The sequence below is a fragment of the Triplophysa dalaica genome, chromosome 5, assembly GCF_015846415.1.
Source record: "Triplophysa dalaica isolate WHDGS20190420 chromosome 5, ASM1584641v1, whole genome shotgun sequence".
In the NCBI taxonomy this organism is placed as follows: domain Eukaryota; kingdom Metazoa; phylum Chordata; class Actinopteri; order Cypriniformes; family Nemacheilidae; genus Triplophysa; species Triplophysa dalaica.
The window spans coordinates 16,006,388-16,018,854 of NC_079546.1; positions in this window are offsets into that span (position 1 = coordinate 16,006,388).

The window sequence follows — 12,467 nt, forward strand, 5'->3', positions numbered from 1 at the left end:
TTAGATGTGACTGGTTTGTCATTTGAAGTCACCATTATGTTGAGTGTTTGCTTTAGTTGAGCTCTTGACTCTAAAGTGTTTGACTTCTCTTCCTCTGGCTACTGTAACTGTATGTTTGCTGTATAGTGCACATTTGTTATATTGATTAATGATAAAAGTCTTTGTTGATAGTATAATCATGGGTAAAAGTTGATGAGAAAACTTTCTGTTTTTGTGATAATAGAGAGTGAAATGCTGCTGTTTTCAGATAATCAGATATTTCAAAGGTATTTTGCAACAAATGATTTACACACAAATACATCAAGAATCAGCATATTAAACTCAAAAATGGTGACAATCAGCAGAATGAAAACTTCACTCTGCAATGCATGCTGGGTACCACCAGAGTTCAAAACTCATTCATGACTCCCAGCATGCATTGCATCATGAGGCGTCTCAGTTTATTTTTACCATTGTTGAGGTTCATACACTGAGTCTTGATGTATTTGTGTCTTAATTATAAACTTTTGCAATGTAATATATGTTTGTCTCAAAACAGCTGAATCTCAGTCTCTATTATCACACATTTGCCAGCAAAACACTGTTCTCATCAACATTTACCAATGATTATCCTATCGATAAAGACTCATTTAAACTTTTAAATCCAGATTAAAAACACACTTGTTTAGCTGTGCATTCACAACCTGAGCCCTGTGCTGGTTTACATCAACTACACTTCTATTTCTAATTTATTTTATTTTTGCACTTATTCTTTTTTATACACTCACATTTTTAATCAATTTTATTGCTGTTTTATTGTTTCTTAAAATCTAAAGTATTTGTGATCTTAAATCATTTGCATTTTAAAGATACGTTTTATTTCTTTCTGTCAATCATTTTATGTAAAGCACTTTGAATTGCCCTTGTGTATGAAATGTGCTATATAAATAAACTTGCCTTGCCTCATTTAGCATTACTCAATATAAAAAATGTGCACTCTACAGCAAACAAATTCACATCTCGACCTCTAAGATCACAGTACAAGCTGTGAAGTTACATTTTGACCTCATCGTGAGCTTTCTGTAAACTCATGGTGACATCCCTGTAAGATTGAGATGTAATCGTGTTGACTAGGAGAGAAGCACGATATATCAGATATGCAAAAGGATACAAATACACAGATTTATTGATGTATTGCAAATGCAAAGTATTTTATTGAGGTTTTATAAAGAAGTACACCTCTTGCTTAATCCACTCACAAGTCATTTTAACTCAACTCAACTTAACTCAACTTTATTTATATAGCGCTTTTTAAAATTTTCATTGTTACAAAGCAGCTGTACATGAGACACATTTAATACAAGTATGAATTCTAAAGCAGCCCCCCAGGACAGGCAGATAGTGCAAAACAATATGCAAACGGTGGTGAGGAACCCAAAACTCCCATCGAGAAAAAAAACCTCAGGGGAACCCAGGCCCAACCAGGGGATTCCAGTTCCCCTCTGGCATAAGCTGCTGCCTCTGCACAAGCTCATCAGTGCTTGCACAACAAGGCTTAATAAAAATATAAAAATTAAAGATTATCATTAACAATCTAATAGCATTTGAAATGTTGTAGGAAAAACAAAGTTGTCGCGTCCTTTATCCAGCTCTATCCTCTTAGCACTTGTCAGGTCACCGCTTCCCATTCTCAGCTCTGCCATCAGGTCTGGGCATGAACTGCATCCTGCGGTAACCTTGGAACAAAGAGACAAGACTGGCTGAGAGTAGAGTACTGTTCTGCACTCTTTGATGCAACAAGTACATCATTTGTTGTTTGATGTGTTCCTGGTTCCGGTTGATCTAAATAATGCAGCCTAAATCCTCTGAGGATTAATATTATGGAGGTGTAGTGTATGCAAGATTAAAAACATGAGTCTTTAGTCTAGATTTAAACTGACAGAGTGTGTCTGCCTCCCGGACCGTGCAGGGAAGAATATTCCAAAGTTTAGGCGCTAGATAAGAAAAGGATCTACCACCTGCACTTGATTTTGAAAACTTAGTAAACTTAAATTAAAAGTTTGACTACGTTCATAAAAATGGAATAAATATTGAGCTAAACATTATTGGAAAAACTTTCGAAAGTTCAATTAAATCAAAATGTTGCCTATAAAATAAAGTGAAATATATCAAGCACTGAAATTTTAAGAATAGACTAACCATTCTATAATAAACTACTAAATGATGTTAATGGATGACTATAGATTAACAAAGTTCGGGAGAAGCCAGAGCATATAATTAAGACCGGCTGGTTCGCAATCAGCAATCATAGACTCTACCCCATCAGCTCAAGCGAACCAGCACATAGGTAGAGAAAGATTCTTACCCGAAGCCATCTCTCAAGGATTACACATGATCTCCGGAAGGATTATCTTTGCCATCCTTAAAAAATGTCAGACACCGAATCTTCAGATTCCAGGGCGAGTGCCATCGAACAGGATGAGCCAGCGATTTCAAGCGCCGTCGGGCTTCCCGAAGCTGAAACTACTTCGCGAGGCAACAAAGCATTTCAAAACGCCCCCGCTCTTCTTCGCAGCAGTCTATCAGACACCCTCCGCCTTCGCCTGCATCTTCCTACTCCTCGACGCGTCCACTCATCCCAGCCATCGGGAAGTGGAACATCTCAGGACTCCGCACGGCGCTGTCCGAAAGGGACATCTATTTCAGCAAGCGGATGACCAAAGCCGAGCTATACAGTGTTTCTTCCTCTCTCCCGCCTGCAATCTCCGAGCAGGAGCCACCAGTGCTGATGGATCCGCACCGGGCGCAAAGCCTACGCCGAGAACATCCTGAACCAAACACCTCAGCGGCCGGCGACGCCTTACCACCCTCAGGCCACCGTAACAGGCGATCGGCTAGGCTAGGCATCGCTCCAGGTGAGCCATCATCGATGCCAGCAATTCTCCAGTCGGGGGGGCAGATGGGACATTTCCTGCTCCCTCGCACGGCAACCACAAGCACAGCTCGAGCCGGCCTACAGCACTGTCCGGTCACATGTACCCACTAAGCACCACGTCTCCACCTAACCTAGCACCCGCCTCATGGCCAGCGGATCCGCTACTAGCAGCCATCGCTGGCCAGGATGACGTCACCGGCATGAGAAAGCACCAATTGGCCACTCCAGCGGAAGCCACGACAACACTCTTCTCTACGACTCAGGCAACACCTCAGCATTCTTTGGCGACTGCTGTCCCCATGCCGATGCCTCCAAACACTCCGGTCCTGGAACTTCCTCCGGTCTCCAGTAACATCAGGGCCCAGATTTTAGCAGGTGCGGATATTGACTTCTTTCAACTGTTATCACCACTCCCACCCCATGTAGCCGGGCGACAAATTTCCTTTGGCGATCTCTCCTTCACCGTTAAAAACACGTCCCACAGTCAACCCCGCATTTTGTCATTTCCGGAATTTACTCTAGCTTTCTCACGCTACACGGAGGTTATCTGCACGCTTTTGCCTCAGAGGAGACGTGAGCTCGGCGACTATCTAGCCATAGTCGCGGAGCTCGCGCTCTCTTATGGATGACCGTATTTCTACACCTACCACAGGTTATTCTCAGCGAAATGCGACATCAGAGTAGCTCAGTGGAATCAGTGCCCGTATTGGGGAGCACTGGACACTGAGCTTCACAACAGGGTTTTCTTGGGCTGCCAATATTTTTCTTGCGCTGTGTGTCACTCGGTGGCGCATAGCACAACAGCCTGTCCCCTCATCACACCCACTCCATCCCCACGCCAGACTTCGCCTCCTCTAGCTTCCACCGCTCACGTTCCGCACCTGCTAAATCAGCAATCTCGCCCCGGCACGTCAGGAAGAAACAACGCTCGAGCGCAGGACGTCTGCAGGAGCTTTAACACGGACCACTGTTCAAGACAGCGATACCGTTACTTCCACGTAGGCAACCATTGCGGCGGCGCCCATTCCCGCTTGGTCTGCCCAGTGCACAAAAAAGCAAATAAAAATTCCCTCAACTACTTATCGGCTCCTGTCAATGTGTTGAATTTATCCCATGAACTAAGACACCACCCTGACCATGCCTTAACAGATTACCTCTTGTCTGGTCTAAAAACTGGTTTCAATCCCGGCATCGCCTGTGGCCTCACTAGCAGCCTCGTATGCCCAAATCTCTGTTCCGCGCTCGCCGTACCCGACACTGTCGATTGCCTTATTAAACGAGAAATCGACGACCAGTTCTTGATCGGTCCCTTCGCCGCCCCGCCATTTCCAGTTTTCCACATCAGCCCCATCGGCGTGGCCACGCGAAAATTTTCTGGAAAGACGCGCCTAATTTTCGATCTGTCCTCCCCACACAGTTCTCATTTCCCGAGCATCAACAGTCTAATTCCGCTCGACGAATTCTCGTTGCATTATCAGGACATAGAGCAAGCTATCACGCTAATCAAAAAGGCCAGACGAGGCGCCTAGCTAAAATAGACATCACATCCGCGTTCAAAATCATGCCGATTCACCCCGTTTTTTGGCACTTATTCTGCATTTGCTGGAAAAATCTGTTCTACTTTTCTGTCCACCTCACTTTCGGGTGCAGAATTAGCCCAAAAATTTTCGGCATGTTATCAGAGGCAATCTGTTGGACCCTCTCTAACAACCACGGCATTCCTTATCTCATCCACCTTCTGGATGACTTTCTGATAATCTCGCCGCCCGACTCTATCCCCGCCGCTCATCTTTCCACAGTCCAGGAAGTTTTTTCGGGGCTCGGAGTGCCTCTCGCACCCGAAAAAACTTTGGGACCCAGCACATCCGTCGAGTTTCTAGGCATCAAACTTGACACGCTCAAATTCCACGCGTCCTTGCCCCAGGAAAAAATCGATAGAATAATCCTGATCACCACCTCTCTCCTAGACTCCCCGCACTGCTCCAAACGCGACGTTTTATCCATCCTGGGCCATTTGAACTTCGCGATGCGAATCATACCCCAAGGTTGCCATTCGTTTCGCACCTCCTTTCCCTTGCTTCCTCGGCTCACGCTTTGGAGGACTTAATCCACCTGGACAGCTCTTGCCGCGACGAGCTTTGTCTATGGATCAAATTCCTGAGACAATGGAACGGTATCTCCTTCTTCTACAACGAATGGATATCTCTCCCCGTCGACATTCGCCAGTATACGGACGCAGCTCCCTCAATAGGTTTTGGGGGTTACTACCAGGGTCGTTGGTTCGCGTCAACGTGGCACCCCCCAGCTCACGAGCCTACCGCAGTCCCTTGCATCGTCAGCTCTTTTCGAGCTGTACCCTTTAGTGGCGGCGGCCAATTTATGGGGAAAGGAATGGTCCGCCTCCAGGATCGTGGTCCATTGCGACAATGAAGTTACGGTACACTGCATCAATGAGGGCCGCTCCCACTCGCTCGGCCTAATGCCTTTTCTGAGACGCCTAATTTGGATCTCAGCGTGCGACCAATTCGTCCTGTCCGCTAGACACGTTCCTGGAGTTAAAAACCAGATACCTGACGCCCCTTCTCGCTTTTCATTTCAGAAATCCAGGCTGCTTGCTCCAGAGGCAGACCAATCACCAACGCCGGTTTCTCCCTATTCAGCCTTAATATTCAACTAAATCACCCTCTAAACACCTTGCTCACCGCTTCTAGAAATTCAATCATCTATGCCGTCTCTCACAAGACCCAACAGTCATACCTCACAGCTTGGAAGAACTTCAAAACGTTCCACCTCTCATATAACATCCCCTTCCGGATTTTTCCCTCCTCCCATCACGTCATTCATCTCCTTCCTCAATAACACGAAACATCTCAAAGCCAGCTTAATCAAAGGTTACTTGAGCGGGATCCAATTTTTTCACAAATTGATCTACAATTCACCTTCCCCAGCCATAGAAAGTCCTCAGACATCCCTGCTCCTAAAGGGCATCCAAAGAACCCAACCTCCTCCTCGAGATGCCAAGCAACCCATAACCTTAGAGATCCTAACAAAATGCATCTCTACTCTTTGCAGAGGCTACCACACGAAGCACACCGCACGCACCCTCGATGCTATGTTCATTCTGCCGTTCTTCGGCTTTCTCAGAGGTTCAGAATTTACCACTACATCTCACTTCGATCCTTCAGCTCACCCTTCCAATGCTGATTTGTCCACACTCGATCAGGAAACCATATCATATTTCATTAAGCAGAGCAAGACAGACCAGGCCAGACATGGTCATTTAATTTACATCTTCAAACTCCCTTCACCGATCCAGCCGTTCCAAACATTGGCAGCATACCTCCACTCCAGGACATCACAGGCCTCATATCCATCTGCCCCTCTCTTTGTGGACAATTCAAATCACCCTGCATCACGTTTTTGGTTCCAAAAACACCTTCAATTGGTCTTACTACAATCGGGCATTCCGGCGGATCTATTTTCCACCCATTCTTTCCGCATCGGCGCTGCAACTACGGCCGCCCAAAAAGGCCTCACAAAATTTCAGATCCCCTTCCCCCATCCCATTCCCCAGAAGCAGACCGCTTCATCCCTCACTCTGCCGCAGCAGAATGTCTTTCCACCCCCTAGCTGAATCCCTGTTTGTCTCCCTTACCTCTTCCCGGAAGTATTGTGCTTCCTCCCTCACTCTGCCGCAGCAGAATGTCTTCCCTTCCCCTAAATTCCCTCGCATGCTTCCCTTACCCCTTCCTCTTCCCCAGAAGCCAGCATCGTACCACGCGACAGCCCCCCGCAGGGGCCCGTGCTTCATCCCTCACTCTGCCGCTGCAGAACGTCTTTCCTACCCCCAGCTGACCCCTACCTGCATGTTTCCTTCCCCTTGTCCCCTTCCCCCGATGCCAGTATCGTATTGTGCGACCGCCCCCGCAGGGGCCCGTGCTTCATCCCTCTCTCTGCCGCCGCAGAATGTCTTTCTTCTGATAGAATCCCTCGCATGTTTCCCTTACCCCTTCCCCCGAAGTATTGTGCTTCTCCCCTCCCCTACTATACCCGAAGCCAGTATCGCCGCAGCAACCGCCCCACCAGGGGCCCGAGCTTCACACTTCTCTCTGTCGCAGCAGAACGTGCTCCCCACCCCCCCAATACAAGAAGGGAACCATGGCTTCAAAACTTCTCTCTGCCGCAGCAGAACGTGTTCCACACCCACACCCAAGCTACAAGCCAGTGTCACCACAGTGATCACTCTCGGGTGTCCAACAATGGTTCTACAGCAGTTAACGTCAAGCAGCACGCAGACAGCATCGCGTCAGCGAACACCCCCACATGGGCACATTGATGTATACTTCTCTCTGCCGCAGCAGAACCTGTTCCAAACCCCCAACCATGCTAGAAGCCGGAGTCACCGCAGTGACCACCCCAGGGCTCCCAATCTTTACTCTGCCGCAGCAGATGTCACGCATCTTGAAGCTAACATTGCAACAGCAATGCCCCGCAGGGGACCACTGCTTCCTACCCACGCTCTACCTCAGCAAAACGCCTTTCATCCTCAAAGCCAGTGTCGCCACAGCGACCTCCCAGCAGAAGCCCGTTCTTCAACTAATGCTCTGCCACAGCAGACGGGCAAAATCACCCTGCCTAAGCTAGCCAACCTTCCAGCTCTGCTGCTCCCCAGGAACATGATCCTAATTCACGATCACAGAAGAACTCAAAAATCTACATACAGAGGCCATGACAACATCTACTACATCAGGACCTGCAAGGGCCCCCAGCCCATGGCGACCGCAAGCCACCATCCAGGAAGCCTTCCTCTCAGCAGTTGTTTTGGGGAGTATGCGCTACCTGGCTGCTGTCCAACTCATATCCTTGCACTTTTGGGGGGTGAGTTCTGGGTTCGGCCGTTTCCGAGCTCAGCGCACTAGCTCCTACTGGGGGGCGGGAGCGTTCCGTGATCGGATGGAATCGGCGAGCTCGGAACCTGCTCCCCGGACCGCACGCCAAACACGCATACTTTTACTACCCCTGCTATCTTCATTATCTGCTCAGGTGAACTCGTGAAATGATGTTAATGGATGACTATAGATTAACAAAGTTCGGGAGAAGCCAGAGCATATAATTAAGACCGGCTGGTTCGCAATCAGCAATCATAGACTCTACCCCATCAGCTCAAGCGAACCAGCACAAAAGTAGAGAAAGATTCTTACCCGAAGCCATCTCTCAAGGATTACACATCCCACCACCTCCCCGGCTCCTCTACTTGAGCTCTTGTCGATAGCAGAACTCCGGGGGGTGAGTTCTGGGTTCGGCCATTTCCGAGCTCGGCGCACTCGCCCCTACTGGAGGGCGGGAGCGTTCCGGGATCGGATGGAATCGGCGAGCTCGGAACCTGCTCCCCGGACAGCACGCCAAACACGCATACTTTTACTACCCCTGCTATCTTCATTATCTGCTCAGGTGAACTCGTGAACTATAACTAAAATGAAACTTCAATAAAAATGTATTATTAGACAACATTAAAATAAACAAATAAGTCATTGTAAGAATGTAAACTGTCCCCCTGTCTAAACAATATTCTACGGTTGAAGAGTCTAGTCGACTGAACACACAGAGTTTCAGGCCTGGAGACAAAGTTTGACACAGACTCAAGTGCTTGTTCAATCAGAGTCCAAAGTTTATTGTATTAAGGACTAATATTTATATGCTTGAAACAGGAGGTGTCATATAAAACCACCAGAGTGGAAAATCACCAGACTTTCTATTTAGTCTTATTCCTCCTGAACAATCAGATATGATCACGTATTTAATATTACAATATCAAAACAATTGTCACTAGACATTATTAGGAACCTTGAGATGGAGAACAACAGATACTTATATCAACATAAGACAGCATAAGATACGATACAACTTTCAACGAGGTTAAACAACAAGAAAGTAAGGCACATCTTATATCAATAAAAACTAATATTAATAGGAATGAATACGACTGAATACATATGATATATGAACTTTGTATTAAACACAGATGCAATATTTATAGAGGACAGGACGAAATCCAGATTCTCACAGTCATGTAATGAAAAAAAACACATACTAAAATCTTAAAACTTCTACTAAAATTAACACAAAAATAAAAGTTAAAGCATAAAAGCTAATTTTAAATATTAATACAACTAAAATCACTAAATGCCACTAAATTACTGTGCTACAATAAAAATCAAAGAGAATAATTTAACATTGCTTTAAATGTTTCATAGCTACGTAAACCCATTTATAAATATGAATTCAAAGATAAGACATTTTTTGATTAATTAAATATGTTACATTGAAACCCACACCAGCAAAGGCTAACTACTTTTGAATGCATTAAAGCAGGAAATATTTAAACTATTAAACATGGTTGTTGAAAAATCTATGTTAAATATATTTTAATCATTTTGTTGTGCATTAAATCAATATCACTTTTGCACCTTCAATTAATGTTGAAAAATCTTTCAACAAACCACTATTATTGTTATCAGGGTTTGCTTTACTTGGGCTCATGATTCTTTTATTTTAACTTTAGATCTTTCGTTACCAATTTCATGTTACGTTTCCTTTTAGTGAAATCACTTAACCGATGTACTAATGACTGTTACATGTCAAAAGGAAAGACTGAACAGCTTCTCTGTTTGAGATTTATATCTTCAGGTTTTGGTGTGAAAACATTTCCATCGGGCTGTTGTCTCCATGTCAATCATGTGTAATCTATGCCACAATCCTCCAGTTTCTGCTTTACCTGAAGAACAGAGTCAATTCTTCATTACTTCTGGTACACACTTACACTCTGCATGGATTAACAACACAACCGCCGCTTTTTCATCGGTTTTAGAACACAGTTTAATGCTCGACCACCGTAAGATGGTCTCCATCACTGCGTAGTCATTTACATTTAGACCAGATTTCTCCTCCAATCTGACAATCTGTTGCGTTGATTCTTTGAGAACATTACTTGAATCTGCAACAACATAAATCCCATTGGCATTAATACTTGGCTGTTGGAAGAAAAAACAAGATTTATTAGGTTTGAGTGGCTAAGAATCACTTGAAACCTACTGTGCATGCAGATGAAGGGAAGGACATCTGAGCAGAGCCCATCATCTATCAGACCATCAGGACCTGCTGCGCCACAAGGTCAATTCATCCCTGTCATGTCAGGTTGATAAGTATTCCAGTTAATTGGTTAAGCGGTGACGTTTGTTCCATCAGACCATTTCCAAGAGTCTCTGAAAAGACCATTCCATACATAATCATTAGGTGAAACAGGTACGATCAACACATCGTTGTCAGCTAGAGTCTGAATGATGGCCAGGTCGGTGTAGTGTTGTCTGCAGTAGAACTGTTGTTAGTGTATACTAATGGTTTTCAACACTGTTAAATTTTGACATTTACCAGTACTCATTTGGACATCTCCCAATTCAAACACAACTGATCCAATATATTAGCTACAGGAACTGAAGCAAGTGTGTCAGCCAGAGAAAGCATAATGTAAGTTTGTTGAAATGTTTAAAACTAGTAGGTCAAACAAAAGGTGCAAAAATCTGAATGAATTAAATTAAAGATTGTTGAAATAATTATATTGGGAAATTAAAAACAGAAATAAATTAACCAGCGATAGAAGATGCAAGAGACAACTAGCCACTGTGAAAATTCCATTCCATTCCATTTTCTACCGCTTATCCGAACTACCTCGGGTCACGGGGAGCCTGTGCCATCTCAGGAGTCATCGGGCATCAAGGCAGGATACTGTGAAAATTCATTCTGGTAAATATTCAGCATAGATAAAACCTACCAAACAAAGACATGTCCAACAGACGTCTTTTCTACATCATTAACAAAATCTAATACTACAGGATGTGGATAAAGTAGTGAAATGACTGTCAAATCTTTTTAGAAATTATACAATAGTTAATTTAATTAAGGATACAAAGACGTCTTGAATTAGTGTATGAAACTTAACAATGATGACGATCAACAGAAGAAAAATTTATGCTGCAATGCATGCTGGATAACAACATCCAAACTCATTTATGATTCCCAGTATGCATTGCAGTTGATATGTCAATTTGAAGTATTTTGTTAATTCATGTTCATGTAATTGAATATGCCACTGTCTTTTTAAAATTGCTAATGTCTAATCTGAAAGAGTGTTCATGTAATGAGATTCAAGTACCAAGACCCCAACTGAACAAACACTAATCATGATAATTCAATTCAAGTTTATTTATATAGCGCTTTTCACAATGTGTATTGTTTCAAAGCAGCTTTACAGGGGCAAACAGGAAAAACAGAAAAGTTAAAACACAGCACAGTGCATGGTATTTATACAACGAGTAAGATCATTCTAATAAATAATATCTAATTTCTAATTAAATAAATAAATGAATGAATGCAGTCTCCCGGTGAGCAGGCCAACACTGCCCTGCTGTGGCGAGGAACCCAAACTCCAATGATTGATTAATGGAGAAAAAAACCTCGGGAGAAACCAGGCTCAACCGGGAGGGCCAGATCCCCTCTGACGTGTCAAAGCTGCACTCAAACTGGTGACATGTGATTTTAGTTTAGCATTTAATAACAAATATTGTAACTTCAGCATTAATAAGACAAATAGTCCGTCTTTGCTCTTGGTTGGGGATGTAGTGGTCTGAGCTGGGATGGTCCGATGGTTATATTTCTCTTGGCTGGTGGTGGAATTGCCTTAGATGGAGCTGGGATGGTCAGTCAGTCTGCAGCTGTAGCTGGCATAATCTCAAATTGGGGATGGGCATCTGTCGGTCGTCTGGACATGGTGGAACTTCTTCCTACCTCGGGAGGCGTAAAGAGAATAAAGAGAATAATTAGCGTAGCTGCTGTTCATTAACTATGCATTAAGTGAAAGCTTGGCTGAAAAAATGTGTCTTTAATCTAGATTTAAATTGGGAGAGTGTGTCTGACCCTCGAATAGTATCAGGAAGGCTATTCCAGATTTTAGGTGCTACGTATGAGAAAGCTCGTCCCCCTTTGGTGGATTTTGTTATTCTAGGTGTTGTCAAAAGTCCTAAGTTTTTAGATCTTAGAGAGCGTTATGGGTTGTAACGTGATAAAAGCTCGGTTAAGTAAGTAGGTGCTAAACCGTTCAGGGCTTTGAACATAATTAAAAGAATTTTAAAATCAATACGATACTTAATGGGTAGCCAGTGAAGCGATGATAAAACTGGGGTTATGTGATCGTATTTTCTTGACCTAGTAAGAACTCTGGCAGCTGCATTCTGAACTAACTGTAGTTTGTTTATCGATGATACAGGACAACCACTAAGTAGAGCATTACAATAGTCAAGCCGTGAGGTCACAAATGCATGAATAAGCTTTTCTGCGTCTGCAACACACAAATTATTTCGTAATTTGGCAACATTTCTAAGGTGGAAGAAGGCTGTTTTTGTGATATTTGAGATGTGATTTTTAAATGACAGGTTGCCGTCTAATATAACGCCTAGGTCTTTAACTGTATTTGTTGGAGTAACATAGTCGGCATAGCGAC